Raw genomic sequence first — 22,140 nt, 5'->3', positions numbered from 1 at the left:
ATGTGGAGCTGGCCCATGCTCAGTGCTGATGCGCGCAGGGAGTGCCGTGCCACACAGGGGTATCCCCCGCATAGGAGAGCCCCATGTGCAAGGAGTGTGCCCCGAAGGAGAGCCGCCCAGCACAAAAGAAAGTGCAGCCTGCCCAAGAATGGTGCCACACACACAGAGAACTGACACAGCAAGGTGACGCAACAAAAAGAAACACAGATTCCCAGTGCTACTGATAAGGATAGAAGCGGTCACAGAAGAACACACAGAACACAGACAACGGGGGGGGGGGGGGGGGAATAAATCAATAAATCAATAAATCTCTTTTTTTAATTGATTATTAGGATAACATAGATCTTCTTATTGACTGGCAGCCCTGAAGAGAAAATACGTTTGTGCTGGGGGCTGGTTTTCAACATCAAAACCCCCCACCCATGCTAATGACACTACCTACCACCAGCAGAGCCCTTGTCTGGGCCAAGCACTGAGGAGAACACTTTACATGCTTTTCTCACTTAAACTGAGCAGTAGGAATTATTATCCCATTTTCAATAAGGCTCAGAGAGATTAAGTAGTCACACAACTGGTGAGTGGGTGAGTCTGAGCCCTCTGTCCCTCGTTCCGTCACGTCTTCTCGCGGTGGTCTCTGTACTTTAGAACCAGGGGGACCAGCAAAGAAGCCAGAGGAGGTAACCAGCTTGCAATGGAGAAAAAAGCCACCCTCCCTGCTGTTCTCCCCTACCCTCATCAGGAGGCTCATCACTAGCCTCCCCAGGCCAGGTGTCTCTCAAGGCTGTATAACCGAGGGTTAAGAATTAACAAATAGTGACACGGGCTTGTCCCAGTGGTTAGGGCGTCCGTCTACCACATCGAAGGTCCATGGTTCAAACCCCGGGCCTCCTTGACCCGTGTGGAGCTGGCCCACGCACAGTGCAACGAGTGCCCTGCCAGCAGGGGTGTCCCCCACGTAGGGGAGCCCCACTCACAAGGAGTGCGCCCTGTAAGGAGAGCCGCCCAGCACAAAAGAAAGTGCAGCCTGCCCAGGAATGGCGCTGCGCACACGGAGAGCTGACACAACAAGGTGACGCAACAAAAAGAAACACAGATTCCTGTGCTGCTGACAACAACAGAAGCAGACAAAGACGCAGCAAATAGACAGAAGGAACAGACAAGGGTGGGGGGGGAGGGGGAGAGAAAGAAAGAAAGAAACCTTAAAAAAAAGAATTAACAAATAATTACGATTGCAGATTCATTATATAGATGCCTTTTTACTTTCTAGTGTATTGAAAAAGTAAATACCTGAAATTACTGAAACTTGCTGAACTAAGATTGCCTTTATCTTGTGATTGTAAAGATCTTGTAACTGAACCCCGTTTTGTACCCACCCCCATTCTGTTTTCCAACTTTACATTCTCATGCTCACTAGACAGCCTCTTAATGTTAATTAACAAAGGCACATGAGCCAGCCCTACCCCAAATATGCATTAGCTCAAACCTGTGAAACCTGGATACTACAAGGCTTTCAGAATTACTGCAGTAATTTAGGGCAGTAGGCCTCTGCCCTCCTTGTTATGCACTAGCAACAAAAACTCTTGTATCCTTGAAACCCGGATATCTCAGGAATTGGGCTTTGAAGTGCATTGGTCAGAAAAGAACCCCGATTTTGTGCAGGATCAGGATCAGCTGGGGCTCCGAATAGCAGGGGCAGCAGGGAGAACAAAGGCAGAGGGCAAAAGCCCCAGGGCTCTTCCCTGCCATCCGTTCACCCACATCCAGTGCCTCCCACCAAACCTGACACCTGATGGTTTGGCTTTGAAATATTCACCGTACTCAACAACAGTCACTGCATTTTTACTGAACCAGAAAAATGTACTTTTTTAAAGCTGTTTTCTTTCAAAGCTCGACAGAGCTGAATCTAAAGGATGCCCTTTAAATATAATCTGGAGGGGTGGGGTGTGGGGTATGTGGGAACCTCTTATATATATTTTTTTAAGATTTTTATTTATTTATTTAAATCCCCCCCTCCCCTGGTTGTCTGTTCTCTGTGTCTATTTGCTGCGTCTTGTTTCTTTGTCCGCTTCTGTTGTCGTCAGCAGCACAGGAAGTGTGGGCGGCGCCATCCCTGGGCAGGCTGCACTTTCTTTCGCACTGGGCAGCTCTCCTTACAGGTGCACTCTTTGCGCGTGGGGCTCCCCTGGGGGGGGGGGCACCGCTGCGTGGCAGGGCACTCCTTGCGCGCATCAGCGCTGAGCATGGCCAGCTCCACACGGGTCAAGGAGCCCGGGGTTTGAACCGCGGACCTCCCATGTGGTAGACGGACGCCCTAACCACTGGGCCAAGTCCGTTTCCCTCTTATATTTTTTAACGTAACATTTTTTGTGATCTAGGTACCTTATAAAAAAGACAATTAAATCAAATAAATAAATAAATAAATAAGTATAATCCAGCATAGGTTGCTTCTCTGATAAATACCTACTATTTACTGAATACTACATGTCAGCTGCTTTACATATATATTTCTTACAAGTAGCTGTCAGGAGTAATGTGCATTGTACCAATACTTTAATACTTATTAATTTAATAGCTATTATTTATTGTACCTTAAGAGCTATGAACAAAAAATTATTTTAGTTATCCATTTTTAATCATAGTAAAATCAACAAATTCATCCTTTCAGACCTAGTACTTTTATAGCACTTAGAGTTTAGAACAGTGCCAGATGCTGTTAAGTATTAATTTGTTTAGTATTTTCAACAACCTTATGCTATTATCCTGTTTTGGCAAATGAGGAAACTGAGGCCCAGAGAAGATAAATAACTTGCTCAAGGTCACACACCTGGTAGGTAGCACAGCTAAAACTGAACCCAAGCAGCCCGATTCAGAGTCCAAGCTTGTGACCTCTAGGATCTGCTGCCTCAAATGCTTATTGAGTCTAATGACTGAACCACTGAGAGAGCAAGTGATAACTGCATGAAAGGAATGCAGTAGTAAAAGATTGGGGTAAGAGTCTCTTCCCTGTGACAGAGTCAGAATCACATACAATTCATAGAAACACTTTAACATGGTGTGTTGAAGTCAAAACAAATGATGAATACTTAATGTTACACATTATAGATACTCTAATTTTTTAAGATTAAGTGGAGGCTTAGAGATACTTCCAACACTTACAAGCACTCCTAACTGTGACTTCCAAGTGTCACCATTTTATAAATTAACAGGCACTGTTTGTGCATTCAGTGGGTGACCAGCTAAAACCCAGTTGAATCCTGGGGAAACATACTTCAATGTATGTGTGTGTGAGTGGGTATGAGTATGTAACATACAGCAATCAGCAAGGTTTATTGAAGGGAAGAGAGCACTCAGGTAGAATATATGATGTGTCTACTGTCATACATGAGTGGTAGAGCCAGGCTTTGAAGTAGCTCTTTCAAAAGCCTACGTGCTTTCTATTCACTACAGTCTTTCTGAAAGAATAGGATGAGAAGGGATTTCAGTTCAGTGTTTTCACTTAAAACACTGAATATATGTTAAAAGCTATTAATCATAAAGGGACAAATAAACCTAACACTCATAAAGATAACTTATCTATGGTTCTTTGGTCTATTAATTTTCTATTCTCTACAAATTTCATATCCCAAGTTATCATTAAAAGGATTCTCTACCTAATTTACTGGCTTTAGTGTGCAAATTCTATGGAGTAAGTTTGATGCAAGCTAGGAATGCTGGTTTTTACAGTATTTTTTTTTTAGTTTCACATAGACTAATTGTTCTTTCCTCCCTTTTTCTAAGTGAGTTATTTTAAACTAAAATATATAGCAACAGAAACCAAGGAGTTTTGTGAAAAACATATCTATGGAATTAATGTGTTGTCTATTGTTAGTCATGAAATCATAAGCCTTATGACCATAACAGTGACCAACAGAATAATTCTGAACAAGACATCAGCTACAGGGTGGGCCAAGGAGAAAAGGAAAGAGAGGGAAAATGCTCAGACCTCAATGTAATTGGGTCACACAGGCAAACAAAATGCTTGCATGCTACATTCCATCTCCTGAAAAAAAAATTTTTTTAAAGCATAATTTATTTTCTTGGCCTTTAACCAACTCTTAAAGGCAAGTTTCTACCTTCCCCTTTGCTTTCACTGACTGGCTAACCTGTGATTATTCAAGAGAAATTCCCAAATGTCTTGGCACACATAGGAAAGGATAATGACTGAAGGCCGATGGAGTGAAAGATCCAAGCTGCACTTGACCAAAAGTAATCTGCCCTAGTCCCCCACCAACTCAAAGACCTTGTTGCGAAGGCCTGCTCTATGTTGCCCGCATGTAACTCTCTCAAAGTACTTCACAGGTGGGGGTTTGGGTTAGGGTTAGGGATAGGAAGGGTCCAAAGCAATGCCCTGCATTTTCAAAGGCTGAGGCTACTTCTTCCCCTCCTCTGCAACCATACCGAAGTGCTCGTCCTGTTTCCCAAGCAACCATAACAGCTGCACAGTTGCCAGCCACTGTGCTGAGCCTTTTGCCTGAGTGTCACAGCCACTCTATGGAATGAGTGCTTTTACTTGCACTTTTTCCCAGATGAGGAAAAGGAGCCTCAGACTGAGACAGCAAAACTGGGTCAGCTGGCTCCAGAGCCTACTACCGAGGACACAGCTCTGCCAGCAGGGCATCCCAGCACCCCTCCACGTGTCTTGGACCACTGAGTTGAATACTAGAGAAAAAGGAGGCCAGAGTCCTGGGAAAAGAAGGGGAAACTCAGAGCAGTGGACCGAGGGCCAAGGAAAGGCTTTTGGTCCCTTCTCCGTCCTCTGGGCCTCAGGCAGCAAAGTAGAAGCTTCCAGACTTCTGGCAGGATTGCCCTCTGGGTCCTCGGAGGCCTGAAAAGGAGGCATGGGGCTACCCCTGAATTTCCTAATTTCTTTTTTGAGGATGCTGAAAGCTGAGAAAGGTCTGCCCAAGAGAGACTGTAGAGTCTGTCCCTGGACATGGACTTTAAAAGACAGAACAGACAGTCCCCTCTCCTGGGTATTTGAAGCACTTGCTTCCATCAAACCAGGACTTACTATTGCCTTATCCCATTCCCACCACCCACCTCCAGTGAAGTCCTCTTTTCTTTTCTCCTGCCTGTCCCTTTCCATTCTCCTTCTCCATAATTCTTCACTAATTTGACATTTTTAAATACTCTACCAGTTGTCTAAACATTACTCACACCTTCAAATAATTCCTTGAGCTCTTTGATTTACAATCAGTTAAATAGTTCTTGGCACAGTAATAAGACTTCCTATGTCAGACTGGAGAAGAAATACTGCTTCAATACTTCTTGCCCCCACAAATCACCACTCTTTCAAGTCTGCAACTAATGTCTCTGAATGTCAAGTAATTTTTTTTTTATTCTAATAAAACCTAATTCTTTGTGCAATAAAATCTATTCATGTTGACAACATCCCTGTAAATCTTTATGCCTGTGTTCCCTCACATGTATCCCAATCAGTTAAATGTCAATGCAAATTCCTTTATATAGAGAGAAGACTTGTAATGGTCCCCTACCAGAGGCCCCTTTGGATGACTGCCACCTCTCAGGAACCATGTGCATCCTGGGGACTTTTTACCACAGTCAGGGATCTCCAAGGAAACAGAACCAACAGGATATACATGTAAATATTATGAGATTTATTCGAGGAATTGGCTCATGCAACCATAGGGCTTGGTAAGTCCTAATTCCATAGAACAGTCTGCAAATGAGAAACTCAGATGAAGGTTTCGATGAATTCCTCAGGAGAAGATTGCTAGCTGAAGGAGAGGTAGAAATTCTTCTTTCTGACTACTGAAAACATCAGTTCTTCCTTTAAGGCCTTCAGCTGATTGAATGAGACTTCTCTCATTGCTGAAGGCAGTCTCCTTTATTGATGGTAGATGTAATCATCCAAAGATGCAACACACAAAATACCCTCACAGTAACAAATAGGCCAGTGCTAAATGACCAAAGAACTGGACACCAAAACTTAACCATCACACATGGATCATCAACACCTTCTTCAAAATTTATTAATTGTCTCTACATATGACTTTGTAAGTGGAAAAATTTAGTAGATTGCCCATCTATTTAGCTTCTAGGCACCCCAACGCCATAACTCTATGCAACTCAGACTACTTTGAGAGCCTTTTTGAATCCGCCGTTCATTGGGGTAGCCACGCCCATCTTGTCTTTGGCCATTAACTGCCAAAAGACTTTTGCCAGACCGACATCCAATCATCCTTGTTAGATATCAGAGCGAGACAATTGGGACACGAAGACCAGCAATTGCAGGCAAGGATTTATTGAGAAAATCCAACAGGAAGGGGTCCGAAGATAGAAACTTCAGAGCGCCCCTGGCAAAGGTAGTCATGAATTTATACAGTACTCTATAGGCAGGAACAAGCTTAGTTAGTGGGAGTGGGTTTGGGCTTCGGTAAGGCCAGAGGGCCTCTAGGGATGGCTAGGGGTACAGGAGGAGTTGGTGGGGAGATGTGGGTTCTCTGTCTAATCTTGTGAGGAAATGAACTGTATCTGGACACATAGGCTTAGGATGGGGGGCTGCTCTATGTCCCAGATGTGGCTCCTTCTGAGAAAACAGCTGCCCCTTCCACAGTGGGGCAGGTTTATAATAAACTTGCAGCTTCTACAAGTTGTGGCTGTTATGGGACCTAGGGATGGGACCTAGTCCTGTCATTCCTGGGTTTTGATTATAATAATAAATAATAAAGTAGGTCTAAGAGTGGACAGCCAGGCTCAGACATGAAGGGTGGAGGAAAGGGGCGTCAACTCATTCTGGCAGCTTCCTGCTGTCAGGGGGTAAAAGGGGTTTCCTTCTTGTGCAGTTCGGCTGGTGAGGTTTCACGTTTGAAGTGGTTATTGATTGTTGTTCTCCTATTTACATATTCTTGGGTGGTTGTTTGAACAACTCGGCAGATGAATCAGTTAGGAGCTGTAGGAGACAAGGGCCACACATGAGAAGTAGAAAAATAATTATTAATGAGGCTATTAGGGGTATTAGTATAGCTTTTAAAGGTGAAGAAAAATATGAGAGGAAAGAAGAGAGCCAGGATTGGCTTCCATAATTTTCATCTCTTGCTCTCTGAATAATTTCAATGTTTTCTTTTAGGGCTTTCAGGTTTTCTTCTACTTGTCCAGTTTTATTTATGTAGAAGCAACAGGTTTCATTAATAATAGCACATGTGCCTCTGGCTAAATCAGTAAGAATGTCAAGGGCTCTTCGATTTTGAATGATACCGAGGCTGGGCTATTGATTTCCATTTGTTGATTATTGATAGCTTGTACTGTGGCATTCGGGGTAGCTGTAGTGTAAGGAGATGTTTAAAATAACTCGTTCTAGGAGAGGAATTTCAGTGAACCAGAAAAGGCTCTGGGAGATAGTATGCCCTATTCCGAGTTATTTTAGGATTGGGTTATTGCAGGCACGGTAAAGAAACCCTGGATTACCCAAAAAGTGTCTTTGTCTGCGTTTGTGTTTTGGGGAAAGTGAGGTTTTAAGGAAGGAGCCAAGATTGGGGATTAAGCCAGAGGTGACCATGTCTTGTGGTTGTAGGACTGTAGTGTTAGAGGTTATAGATACAGTGGTACATGTTCCTGTCCAGACTACCAGCAAAACTAAGTAGCTGAGTTACCACAAAGAAAATAAAATCCTGTTCCTGCCAGTATTAAAGCAGTGGAGGGACCAGAAGGGATAAAGTTAAGCCTTGGGACGACTAGGAACTTGGAATATTTGGGTACCATCATATACCACATTGACGCACAGTGGAGAATAGTGTGATTTGGAAGGGTTGTGAGACTGGTTTGGCATACAAGGTTTCTGAATCAAAAGGTAAAGAGGTTTTTTGGATCCTTTTTAGATTTTGACCAGACAGAGTGATATAGTTATCCAGATTGAATGCCAGTTCCCAATAGTTCTTTCTTTTGGTATGAGCTATTGAAGCACAAGGCCTTGTATGTTGGTTTGTTAACAAATTGTACAATTTTTGGTAATTTCTCCCAGTGTTTTTGAGAGATGAGTTAAGTTAGGGAGTTGAATAAGAGATGGGAGAGTGGTTTACTTTTGACATGATATTGGTTATGCAGAGTAGTGAGGGTGTTATGTGCTTCAGATTCAAGAAATGAGATTTCCCATCTTTAACAAACCAACCTTCTATTTGAACTGCCCCTTTTTATGAATATTTAGAGTCTTCATCAGGAGTATAGAGGGGAGCAGGAAAAGAAAGGGCTAAAGAATAGGGGTAGTGACCGGGTGTGGTGATGGGTAAGTGTTCATTGCTTGAGTTTTTGCTTCAATGTCAGCTCTGTGGTTTCAATGTCAGCTTTGTGGTTTCCTCTGTCTATTGGGGTTTGTGATTTTTGATGCCCTTTGCAGTGAAGAGTGGCTGCACATGTGGGAAGTGAGGCAGGCTGAAGGAGTTGTAAGATAATGTTTTTCTTAGAATTTCCTATATTCCCCCATTCAGTCTTGGCTGCCACAACCAGACAAACAGAAAGCACAAGGACCTTCTTGTGCTTGCATCTGTAGTGGAAACCTAAGATAAGGTTTTTATTTACAATTGAGGAACCATTAGAAGTCAGGAAGCCCCTTTCTTTCCAAATAGGGGCATGTGAATGTACAGTGTGGTAAGAATATTTGGAATCTGTGTAAATGTTGAGAGTTTAGCCTTTGCCTCTAATCAGGGCTCTAGTGAGGGCTATAAGTTCAGCTTTTTGGGAGGTGGGTCCTGGGGGAAGTGGGGCAGACTCAATTACGCCGGTCAGGGTGACTATAGCATGTTCTGCCTGAGTGGTGTCATTAGTTTTTGTGGAACTTCCATTTATGAACCAAGTGTAGTCTGGGATGGGGAGTGGCTTGTCAGAGATATTAATAAGTGGTTGCAGGAAAAGATCCAAAAACTTGAGGCAGCTGTGGGAGTCTGAAGGGGAGGCTTTGGTAGGAAGTAGGGTGGCAGGGTTAAGAGATGAACATCGGTGTAGGAAGAAGTCAGGATTTTGTAATAGAGTAGCATGGAGAGTTTATAACTGTGTAGACAAGATGGAGGCATAGCCCGGTGTGTGAAGGGGAGAAAGGGAAGGAGAGGAAAAAACATCAAGATGCAAGATAGGAGTTAATCTAAAGCTTTCCTGTATGAGGAGGGTTGCAGCGGCAAGGGTTTTAAGACAAGTAGGCCAACCCAGAGTGACAGAGTCTAATTGCTTTGAGAAGTAAGCAATGATGTGTTCATCTGGTCCTTGTGGTTGTGTTAGGAGTCCTACTGCATAGCTCTGTTGGGTATCTAGGTAATGAGAAAAAGGTTTGGAGGGATTGGGGAGGACTAAGGCAGGAGGTGCTAACAGAGCTTGTTTGAGTTGGTTAAAAGGACCAGAGAGGGCTTAAGGGTTTTCTAGAGGTTCAGGAGGGTTTCCAGAGGCAACTTGGTAAAGGAGTTTGGATATGGGTCCAAAATTAGGAACCCAGAGCCTTAAGAAGTTAACAAAACCAAGAAAAGATAAGAGGTCAGTTTTAGTTTGAGGTAGGGTGTAGTTTTGGATGAGTTGAATCCATTCTGTTGTAATATATTTATGGGTGGGGGACAGTAAGAGTCCTAGGTAAGTAACTTCTATTTTGAAAAATTGTCCTTTACTGGGAGACACCCAATAACTTTTTTTCTCCAAGGAAATTGAGTAAGGTAACAGTAGAGATAGAAATGGATAAGGAGGATCTATGGAGTAGAAGGTCATCCACGTACTAGAGAAGAGTACTGGAGGGGAGGTTTAGAGTAGAGAGGTCTTGAGGTAGTGCTTGCCCAAATGTACGGACTATCTCTGTAGCCCTGAGGAAGAATGGTCCAAGTTAGTCGTGTAGGGTTTAGGGGGTAATCTGGGTCTGTCCATACAAAAGCAAAGATGTTCTGAGAGTCTTCATCTAGAGGGATTGTGAAAAAGGCCATCTTTGAGGTCTATTGCTGTGTAATGTGTGGTTTGAGGAAGGGTATGTGATAAGAGGCTATAGGGGCCCACTGGGTGGAACGTGGGAGAGTGTGGGCTATGATGTGGACCATTGACCATGAGATGCAGCGGTGCTCAGAGATGTATTCACCAAATGCAATGAATGTCTCATGATGATGGAGGAGGTTGTTGTTAAGGGGGGAGGAGTAGGGTGAGGGGGGTGGGGGGTATATGGGGACTTCATATTTTTTTAATGTAACATTAAAAAAATAAATAAAGACCAAAAAAAAGAGGCTATAGGGGTTGGGGACTAAGGAGACTATAAGCTGGGTTGCCTGGTTGATAGCTCTTAGGTCTTGTACTAGACGAATACTGCCATTAGGTTTTTTAACAGCTAGGGTAGGTGAACTGAATGGAGAGTTGGTGGGGCGTAACTGCCCTGCGGCACAGAGTTTGTCAATAGTGGGTTTAAGTCCCCATTTGGCGCTGAAGGAAAGAGGATATTGGAAAATGTTGAAGAAAGAAGTTTTCTTTTAGGGTGATTTTTACACGAGAGCGGTGTGAGGTTATCAAGGGAGAGTCAGTTTTCCAGACTTGGGGGTTTACTTCCTGTTGTAAGATAAGAGGCATGTCGGTAGGAGGGAAAGTAGGAATTAAGGCTGGGGCTGGGGACAGAAGGAAAAGGAAGCTAGCTTACGGGGAGGGTAGTGAAGAGGAGATAGAAGAGTGCAGTTTGTATAGAATGTCTCCTCCTAAGAGTGGGGAGGAGCATGATGGTATAACTAGGAATTGGTGTGAGAATGTGTGATTTTCTATAGCGCAAGGAAGGGGGTGTGTAATTGAGGGAGAGGAAGGAATACCGTCAACCCCCACAGTGGAGATTGAGGAAGATGTTAAAGGTCCTGAATGTTCTGAAAGGACTGAATACAGTGGCCCCCGTGTCAATTAAAAAGGAGATCGGCTTACCTCCAACCTTGATGATAACCCTTGGCTCGGACTTACTGATGGAGATGCAGGGCCTTTCCAAACCCAGGACCCATCAGTCTTCTGTTCTTATTCTGAAGAGGTCAGGAAGGGAAGATGATTTATGTTCTAGGCCGGTAAGGCGTGTTGGAGGGATTTTCCCGGAAACTGGGTTTTTGGGACAATTCAACTTCCAAGGGCCTTTAGGTCAGCACACTGGACAAGACCCTAGCAGGGGTCTCGGATTAGGGCACGTACATGCCCAGTGTCCTTCCCACATTTAAAGCAGGGTCCGGGTGGCGGCTGCAGGGGAAGAAGAGGGATGGGGTTTTTGGGAATTGACTCTGAGGGCAGCAGCAAAGAGGAAAGCTTTCACTTGATCTCCTTTGTGTTTTTCTAATTTGACTTCCTCCTCTTTGTTGTTAAAGACCTTGAAGGCTACTTTAATTAGGTCTTTCTGAGGGGTTTGAGGGCCCTCCTAATTTTTGCAGTTTTTTTCTGATATCTGGGTATGCCTGAGTGATAAAGAGGATATGTAACAATAGTTGTCCAGATTCAAAATCCAGGTCTAAATTAGTATATTTAGTGATTCAGTCAATCTATTCATAAAGGCAGCAGGATTTTCATCTGATTTTTGGGAAATTTCTTTGATCTTGTCATATTTTGTTGCTTTGAGGACTGCCTTTTTCATGCCTTCTATTGTGCAGGTTAGAAAGTGTACCATATGATCTAAATCTCTAGAGCCTGCCTGATATTCCCATGAAGGGGAGGCTGTGGGAACTGTGCCAGTGCCAGTGCCAGGGGCGTGTCGGTGAGGGTTCTGTGGAGAATCGGAAAAGACAGTGGCTGCAGCCCAAATGTGACTTTTTTCGTTGGGGGTGGTAGAAGAAGTTATTATGACATAAACATCCTGATATATGAGATGATAGGGGTGAGTGAGGTGTTGGAATTCTTTAATGCATGTGGCAGGCTTTTCTGAGGAGCCTAATCATTCTTCTAAGATCTGAGAGTGAGAAAGGAACATGTACTTGGATGATTCCTTCAGCTCCCGCCATTTCCCTAAGAGGAAGTAGGGGGGCCGAGAGTGGTTCAGTTGGTTGGGTGGAGGGAGGCATTCCACAGGAATGAGTATGAGGGGGAGAAAAGGAGGTAGGAACAGAGGGAGGGGACAGAGGAGGAAAGAGCTTGAGTCGAGTGAGGTCGGAGGCTCGGAAGGGGACAGTAGCAGATGATATGGAGGAGGGGAGAACGTGTTCAGACACATCAATATTGGAAGAGTCTTTAGGTGGGGCTGTCTTATGAGAAGGTTTCTAATTGAGAAATAGGATTTGGTAAGAGGAACACAACTGACAGAGGGAAGGACTGTTTTGGAGAAATAGGAAGGCCTGACCACAAGGGACCTCTAGCCACTTGCCATTGCATTGGATGACGTTTTTCAGATCTCTGAGAATCTGTACATCAAAGGTACTATGTTCTGGCCATTGACTTTCATGTTCCAATTTGTATTGAGACCAAATTGTAGTGGAGTGATGGATAAGTTTCTTGGGTCTGATATCTGCTTCAGGATATAAGGTTTTAAGGTTCTGAAGTGGGCAGCCCAGTGGTGTAGTTTTTGGAGGAGCCGAAGGAGTGTTTCCCATTTTCAGAAGCTGGGATGAGGTGAGGGACTCTCAAAGGTTAACTGAGCAAGTCAGGTGTCCCCGAGTTAGCCAGAGAACCTTATCAGCAGGAAGTCCACACCCAGGAACAGACATCTCTGATTCCTGAGGGGCTTCTGGGGACACAGGTCAGGCACCTGCCATGGTCCCCCAAAATGGAGAGGATCACTGACCTAGCTAGGATTTGTGGAGTTGTCTAAAGCAACAGGAGAAAGAACAGGATCCTCCAGAGAATTCCCCTAACTCATCCAGCTGGTAATCGGAGTCCAGTGTTGGATGGAGCTACAGCAGCAACAAGAGTAGGTCTCTCACCAATCTGCAGTCTTAACGCAGTCCCAAATGTCTCTGGGGTTCACTCTGGGGAGTTCTGGGAGAGGGTGAAAAGGATCCAAATTTGCACGATCAGGATCAAGGAGTAAGCCTGGGCGAGCTGCTGCTGTCCATTGCTTCCTCTTTCCAAGATCAGGCTACAAGCTCACCAACCAGAATCTGGGAGTAAGTATGGTGAGCTGCTGCTGCTCACTGCTTTCCAGGTTGCAGGGTATGGTGCTGGGGTCTCCTCTTCCTGGATCCTGGTTTGGGCATCAAATGTTAGATGTTGGAGTCAGACCATTGGGATGCAGAGACCAGCTACTGCAGGTAAGGATCTATTGGGAAAATCCAACAGGAAGGGGACTGAAGATAGAAACTTCAGCCTGCCCCTGGCAAAGGCAGTCATGAATTTATACAGTACATCTATAGGCAGGAACATGCTTAGTTGGTGAGAGTTGGGTTGGGGCTTAGGTAAGGCCCAAGGGCCTATAGGGATGGTTAGGGGGCAGTGAGCTAGGGGCAGTAAATTCCAAGGGTGCGGAAGGGGTTGGTGGGGTCATGTGACTTCTTTGTCTATTCTTGTGAGGAAATGTGGCTCCTTCTGAGTGAACAGCTCCTTCTGAGTAAACAGCTGGTCACCCTTCCACAATGAGGCAGGTTAATAGTAAACTTGCAGCTTCTGCAAGTGTGTGGCTCTTATGGGGACTAAGGATGGGGCCTGGTCCTGTGATTCCCCATAATGTTTAAGGATTCTAATTCCATTACAGCCCTCCCTACAGTAATATCTGGACTGCAGAGAGAAGCAACCACAGAGCTCTTCAGGGAAGATGGAATTAGTCTTAGAAATTTATTCCTCACAGTCCAGGTTAAAGGTGCATCCTCTGGATATTCCTGGGATGGGTGGGCAGGTCTCAAATGGTAAATCCATTCTAGCATTCCAATCTCTTTAAGCCTTTGAATTCCCTCTTCTACTGTATACCAGGGCAAATTGGGCATCTCAACCTCAGACATGCTAGGCCATCTTTTGGTATGTTTCAGTCAGCCACCCAAACAAAGTGTTAGAGACTTTTCTAACCCCTCAAGCTACAGTGTTGGATCCAGAATTTCTGCTTAGTGTGCCCATATCAATAAATTCAGCCTGATCCAACTTTATATTCCCTCTACTATTATCCCTTACCCTTATTATCCATTCCCACACATATTCCTCAGGTTTCTGTCTATATAAATTGGAAAACTCATGCGGTTCTTTCAGAGTATACCTTACTTCCTCATGGGTCACACTGTATTTCACTTTTGCAGGTTTGTCATGATTTTAGTCTAGTAATAAGTCTAGAAGACAAGAGGTGGTGGGGGTAGGTAAGGAGAAGGATTAGAAATGCCTTGCTAGCTACTGACCTCAGGGCATTCCTTTGCATTTTCTTCTTGTGAGACAGAATTAATCTCTTCAGGCAGGGGTTGGAAGGCATTTTCTTCAGGGCAGGCTGGAAGCTTGGCAATGCAAGCTGGAGTTTGGCTGGTACATGCCTCAGGGCTGGAAGGAGGTCTGGACTCCCTGGTGCAGGCCAGAGGCTGGTTGATACAAGGTTGGCAAGGTGTGGTCTCCACAGGGCAGGCCATTGCTGGCTTATCTTGTAAAGTCTCAGTGGAATTTAGGGTTCCAGTGTCCCCACCAATTATTATCATCATCCCATATGTCTCCATCCCAATGCTCTGGATTCCACTCTTTTCCAACCAATGCCTTAACTTTAACTGCAGAAACCCTGCAGGGTTGAGATTTTAGTTTCCTTTGAAACTGTGCTATTGATACAATGAGAGTCTGAGTTTGGTTCTCAGATATTTGGAGCTTATGGCTACAGGAAACAAGATTTTCTTTCAGAGCACACAGAAACTTTTGCATTAATCATGCGGTGTTTAAGTTTCAAATTTGAAGCCTTTAACTTATCTCTCTTTTTTTTGTAACAGTATCCAGAGTATCTAGGACAAGCCAGTCAACATTACTGTAACTTTTTACTCCACAAAACTCTATTAAGATGTTGAAAACACTCCCCTCCAGATCCTTGCTTCTTATAAGCATGGAAGTAGGAGAATCCAGTAATGATATTTTGCATATCTCAATTGCCTACTCTTGCCATGGACTGTTAGCTGCCTCTTGGTTATTGGAAAGGGAGTCATCAGTACCCTTGAGTCCAATTAGAGTAGAGACAATTGCAAAACTCCCAGAACCACTTCAGACATCCCGTGTGTAAGACTCTGTTCCTCAAGAACCATCCCATGTCTGGTACCTAGCTGTATTAGTCAGCCAAAGGGGTGCTATTGCAAAAGACTGGAAATTGGTTGGTTTTTATAAAGGGTATTTATTTGGGGTAGGAGCTTGCAGATCCAGGCCATAAAGCATAAGTTATTTCCCTCACCAAAGTCTGTTTTCACATCTTGGAGCAAGATGGCTGCCGACATCTGTGAGGATTCAGGCTTCCTGGGTTCCTCTATTCATGGGTCTTGCTTCTCTCTGGTCTTAGGGTTCCTCTATTCCCGAGGTTTGCTTCTTTTCCTCTGTGCGTTTACTTCCCAAAGGCTCCAGCTGAAGATTTCAGCATCAGACTCCAACATCAAAAACCTCTGAATCTGTCCTTTGCCATGTCTTTTATCTGTGAATCCCGCTCAACACCCTACTGATGTGGCCCAATCAAAGCCCTACTCACAATTTAATCATGCCCAGGTACAGGCCAGATTACAAACATAATCCATTATCCATTTTTGGAATTCATAACTATATCAAACTGATACATTTATCCCTAAGGAAATGTATTTATATGATAGAATATTACACAAGAGTTAAAAGGTGATTTATACAGTGAAAAATAGCTCACATTCGTCAAGTTCTTACAGTGAAATAACTGGACAAATTTCTGTTTTACAGCTAATTATTTCAAGTTCACTCCCAAATTAGTAGTGAATCCCACAAGAGGGATTCAGCTGAAATCTGTATCACCAATAGAAAGAAACAATTTAACACATTTGTTTTAGAGATGGATAGCCAGTGTCCTCTTTAATAACAACAACAACAACAACAACAACAAATAGCAGTTACTGAGCATTTCCTGTGCCAGGCACTTTTCCAAGCATTTAGACATTTTAACTCAATTAATGCTTTTAACAACCCAATAAAATAGACACTGGTAGAATTCACATTTGACAGATAAAAAAATTAAAGCACAGAGAAAATAGGAAATATGCTCAAGATCACACAATGTGTCAATTCTGGTTCATCAATTGGTAACAAATGTACCCCACTAATGTTAGTAATAGGGGAAACTGTGTTTGGGGAAGGGGTCAGTGGTGGTGTAGTTATATAAGAACTCTTTTGCATACTGCTCAATTTTTCTGTAAACCTAAAACTGATTGGAAAAATAGTCTATTAAATATATATGTGTGTGTGTGCGTCTTCTAATATTCCTTGGATTTTCTGTATTTTTTTAATTTCTCAAAATTAAAATGAGAAAACAAACAAAAGGGGGAAAAAATCTCAGAAATTCCGGCTGTGCTATTTGACATCAGGGATCTCAAGTAAGCTTTGATGCTCTCTTAAGTTTCAGGTCCTAATCCTCAAAATAAAGGTATTAGGAGTTAGAACACCTGCACCACCTAGGGCTGTTGCAAAATGGGTTGGGGAAAAATACACCAAATGTAAGATAAGAAATATAATTGGTAGTAATATTTTGACAATGTTCTTGCATAGTCTGTAACAAATATTTCACACCAATGCAAAGAGTTGGTGGGGGGCGATGTATGAGCCCCCTATGTGATATTATGTATGTTTATTTTGTAAGTTCACAATCTTTACTATACACTTATTGTTTATATGTGTTCGTGTATGAATGATATACTTCAATTAAAAAAAAAACTAAATGGGTCATATATGTAAAGCACCCTGTGGGTGCCAAAGAAACAGTGGCTATTATTTTTTTAGATGACGTCAGCCCAGACCTGCTGTTGGGGATTGAATCACAACAAAACATGTTCAGGTCCTAATTCCTGGTCCTGTGGGTGTGGACCATTGTAAACAGGGTCTCTTGAAGATGTTACTTCAGTTAAGGTGTGGCCTAACTGAATCAAGACGGGCCTTAATTCAGAATACTGGAATCCTTTATAAAAAGAATTTAATTTAGACACACACACAGAGCGAAGCCACTGGGAGCAGCCAGAGCTGGAAGTCAACGGAATGGGGAAGAGAAGGGAAACACTGGCCTGGGATTTGCCATGTGATGGAAAAGCCAAGGAACCCAGAGGCTGCCAGCCAGAAGGTCCTGACCTTGGGAGGCAGCAAGCCTTCTTTTTTCTGAAACAGTAAGCCAATACATTTCTATTGTTAAGATAACCCATTGTATGGTATTTATTTTAGCAGCCAAGAAACTAAAACACCCACCTATTGTTACATAATGAAGGCAAAAGTGGCCGGAAGAATGCAAGGACACACTTTCTAACAATTTTGCAATGTGAGAGGTAATTTAAAAAGAAGAGAAAAGGTTTGTAAGTGTTTGACTGGCTTCATCAGAAAGAAGAAAGCCTTAAAAAGAGAGAGAGAGAGAGAAAGAAAGCAGTTCTTTCCTTCTATTTTAAGTCTGGAGAAGAATCTAGTATCAAACTGACAAGTCATTCCACAAATACCAATAGAAGGTGCTTGGATGACCATTTATCATCTGAATACCCTTCTTGTGCTTGGAGAATCATCCATTGTGTAAGACTTGGTGGGAGGCAGGGCCCCAACTCCTTCACAGAGGCCACAAAGGCCAGACAGTGGCTCCCTGTGTTGGGCCAACTGGATGTTCCCACCTGGGGACTTGACTCTAGCCCATGAGTTGCAAAGAAGCAGGGCAATGCGGAGTCGACTCTAGTAGCAAGCCACAGCACCTGGCGTGTGAGTGACGGCACCTGCAGTGTGATGGTAAGGAGGCAGCACCCTGGCAGGATGCTCCTGGAGCAGGGCCTGAACTGCCATTCCTATTCTTGCCCTCGGCTCGTTCTTGCGCCACCTCATCTCCCTTGCCCTTGGCTCTTGACCATCTTTCAAGCCTGACCCTCCAGGATCTTAACAAATCAGGAATGAACCAATATCCCCTGATTGATTCCTTTTCTTTTATTATTATTATTTTTTTTATGTATCTCTCCCCCCTGCCCCCCACCCCAGTTGTCTGTTCTGTGTCCATTTGCTGCGTGTTCTTCTTTTGTCCACTTCTGTTGTTGTCAGCAGCATGGGTGATTCCTTTTCTTAAGCTAACCAGAGTCGGCTTTCATTGCTTGCCATCAAGAACCCTGAGAGGTCCATCTGTATGTAAGATTCAGTGTTCAGGGGATGAGAGCTACTAGTATAACTGTTAAGGCTTTGGCATCAACAAGTCAGGTTTGAAACCCATCTCTGCTACATATTGCAATGAGACCTTGACCAGGTTATTTAACTTATTTGAGCCTCAGTTCCATTACCTATGAAACAGTATTCATCTTGTAGAATTGTTATTAAATTAAATAATGCATAGAACTGGGTCTAGCTTACAGAGAAGCTTCCATTAATGGCATCTAGTGAAAAATAAAGATGAAGAAGGAGGAAAAGGAGAAAAACGTAGAGAAGAAGAAACGTCCCGTCTGCAAGGAGCCAAAGAGAAAATAAATAAACATAAAATTTTATGCCATAAGGACTTTGCTTCCGGCACTAAGTGAGTTGATACTGAACTGCACCTCCTATAAACAACCATAAAACTGGACAAAATGTATGAAACAACTGTTTACAGATATCGAACATCAGGCAATGCATCTTCGTGGTTCCTATAGGGGAAAAACAAACAAACAAACAAAAAAGGTGAGCCCTGTGGCCAGACGCCAACATGGGGAGGGTAAATCCAAGTCGAATAAGGAGGTTACCTTGAGTCGAAGAAAAGAGATCAGAGTACGGGAGTATGAAGCAGCTGAAATTTAAGCAGCAGAGATTCTGAGAAGAAGGAGCTCTGCAGAGAAAGAAAACCAGAAATCTGCCTAGGAGACCCTTTGAGTCATTGGCTGAGTACTGAGCCATGCACATGTAGAGCAAGACCTACAATCCTAGGCAAAGCAGCAACTACTAGTGAGCAATAAGCTGAACCACTATGAGAGCTTGCACAGGACTGGGAGAAGTTTGAGAAGCAACCAACCAGAGTGGATGAACGTTGCTGAACACCCAGGGTAATCAATAGGAACCGCCAAGAGGCCACACTTTAGAAACAGGCTAAAGTAACCCTGGAGTAAAGGCTATTCTAGACCTCTCCTAATGATACTTAAAAACAAGTCTTAAAAGGATAAAACTGATGGCAAGTAAATTAACTATCTGCTAGTCCAAACTAGATACTCTTAAAGAAAAATTTTTAAGACTCCAGGCCCTCAGTCACAATGCCTAGAATCCAATAAAAAAAACTATTACACATGTTAAAAAGCAGGAGAATGTGACCCAAAACCAGGAGAAAAGTCATCCAATAGAAACAAAAAAGCAGAGATGTTGGACTCAGCAGGCAAGGAGTTTAAATATAATCAAGGATTTAAAGGAAAACATAAGCAGAAGGGGAATAGAAAGTATAAAATAAGAACTAAATTGAACCTCTACAGCTGAAAACTTTTTGAAATAAAAGGTCACTGAATTAGCTTAACTAAAGACTAGACATTGCAAAAGAAAAGCCCAGTGAACTTGAAGATAGGACAATTAAAACTATACAAACAGAAGCACAGAAAAACAAGACTGATAAATGTTAACAGAGTCTCAGTGACCTAGGGAACAATATCAAGTGGCCTAATAACACATACAACTGGAGTTCTAGGATAAAAAGAAAGGATCGAAAAATATTTAAAGAAATATTGGCCCAAAAGTTCTCAAATATAAATTCACAGGTCCAAGAAGCTCAACAACCTCCAAGCATTAAAAAGAAAACCAGGGAAGCAGACTTGGCCCAATGGATAGGGCATCTGCCTACCACATGGGAGGTCCGCAGTTCAAACCCCGGGCTTCCTTAACCAGTGTGGAGCTGGCCCATGCGCAGTGCTGATGTGTGCAAAGAGTGCCCTGCCACGCAGGGGAGCCCCATGTGCAAGGACTGCGCCATGTAAGGAGAGCCGCCCAGTATGAAAGAAAGTACAGCCTGCCCAGGAATGGCGCCGCACACATGGAGAGCTGACACAGCAAGATGACGCAACAACAACAACAACAAAGAAACCGCTGATAAGGATAGACGAAGTCACAGAAGAACACACAGTGAATGGACACAGAGAGCAGACAACTGGGGGAGGGAGGGAGGAAAGGGAGAGAAATAAATAAAAATTTAAAATCTGAAAAAAAAAGAAAAGAAAAGAAAACCACATCAATAATAAAGAGAAAATCCCAAAAACAATTTGAGGAAAAAAGACAAATTATATACAAGAGACCAAAGATAAAAATTATCACTAAATATAAGCAAACAATTCAAGTCAGCAGACAGATAAACCACAAACAACTGTCCTCTTTTTTTTTAATGCTGGAAAAAAATTGTCAACATAGAATTCTATATGAAAATATCCTTCAAAATGAAAGTGAAGAAAACTGATAACTTGAAAGAATATAAAACTGAAGAATATACAATATATAAAAGATGAAAGAATCCCCTATCCTGGTGGCAGATTTCCTGCAGAAAAGGGGACAGTGGTTTATCTATCTTTCCTATATCAACTCTTATTTATAGGAAGAGCCCAGTAGTGGTCATTAATGATGATGGAGGCAGCAGACTTGCCCCAGTGGTTAGGGTGTCCGTCTACCACATGGGAGGTCCGCGGTTCAAACCCTGGGCCTCCTTGACCTGTGTGGAGCTGGCCCATGAGCAGTGCTGATGCACACAAGGAGTGCCGTGCCACGCAGGGGTGTCCCCCTCATAGGGGAGCCCCAGGCGCAAGGAGTGCGCCCCATAAGGAGAGCCGCCCAGCGCAAAAGAAAGTGCAGCCTGTCCAGGAATGGTGCCGCACACATGGAAAGCTGACACAACAAGATAACGCAACAAAAAGAAACAGATTCCCATGCCGCTGACAACAACAGAAGTGGACAAAGAAGACGCAGCAAATAGACACAGAGAACAGACAACCGGGGTGGGGCGGGGAGAGAAATAAATAAATAAATCTTTAAAAAAAAAATGATGATGGATATTTCTTGGAAAACAACACGAAATATTTGTTCGTGGGAAAATTATGAACTAAATGTGCACATTATAGTATATTTCATTCTTGAACATTAATTCAGAATGTTTCAGGCTTTAGGAAATCTTACTAAAGTCTTTACAATGCATAGTCAAGTGAAGTCATGTCACAACTTCAATGAGTATATGTAATCAATACACTTTCCTTTTATTTTCCCAATACTGTTATAAAAATTGTCATTTTTCCTTATTGTTCATATTTTCAAGGCTCAATATCCAGAAACTTGCTCTAATCTAAAGCCTATCTTTTAATATTTACATTATTAGAAGAGCATAAATGACATTCACTTTTAAGCAAACTTTCTTAAGTTATGCATTTTAACAATGTGAAAAGATTAGAAGGAAAAGCCAAACAGGCTAAAACAAACAACGTAAACTTTCTTATGATTTATTTTAGAAATTTTAGAAATTTCCAATAAGCAAGAGATAAACTTCACTGTACACAGCTGATTAAATTCCCATGTATATTGGTCTAGGATTTTCTATGATTAAGTATACATATAAAATTTTTATTCAAATACAGCATCATGGTGTATACACAGCTCCATAAACTGCTCTTCTCCCCTTATTATACAGTAAATATCTTTAAATATACTTCTGTATTATTTTAAACAGTCACATAATATTTCATTCTATGTATATATTTAGCCAACTGTTATTGGGGAAAAAATGTTGAAATATGACATTTTCAGAAAAATAAAAGCTGAGAGGATATGTTGCTAGCAGACCTATGCTACCAAAAAAATGTTAAAGAAAGTTCTCTGAGAGAAGGAAAATTATTCCAGATGAAAACTCAGTCTACACAAAGGAAAAAAGGGCATAAGATGACAAATACGTGAGTAAATATAAAATAATTTTGTTGTCTTTTTGCATTTCTTTAAAAGATAATTCACAATTTAAAGCAAAAAGTAAATCACAATGTATTGTGGGGTTTATGACATGTAAAAGTAAGAGGTATGACAATAGTAGCACAAAAGGTGGCAGGGGGAAATGGAAGTAAATGGTTCATAGAGTTGTATATAGGG

The sequence above is a fragment of the Dasypus novemcinctus genome, chromosome 2 (assembly GCF_030445035.2).
Source record: "Dasypus novemcinctus isolate mDasNov1 chromosome 2, mDasNov1.1.hap2, whole genome shotgun sequence".
NCBI classification, from domain to species: domain Eukaryota; kingdom Metazoa; phylum Chordata; class Mammalia; order Cingulata; family Dasypodidae; genus Dasypus; species Dasypus novemcinctus.
The sequence above is the reverse complement of the archived record's forward strand: the minus strand, read 5'-3'. Positions refer to the sequence as shown.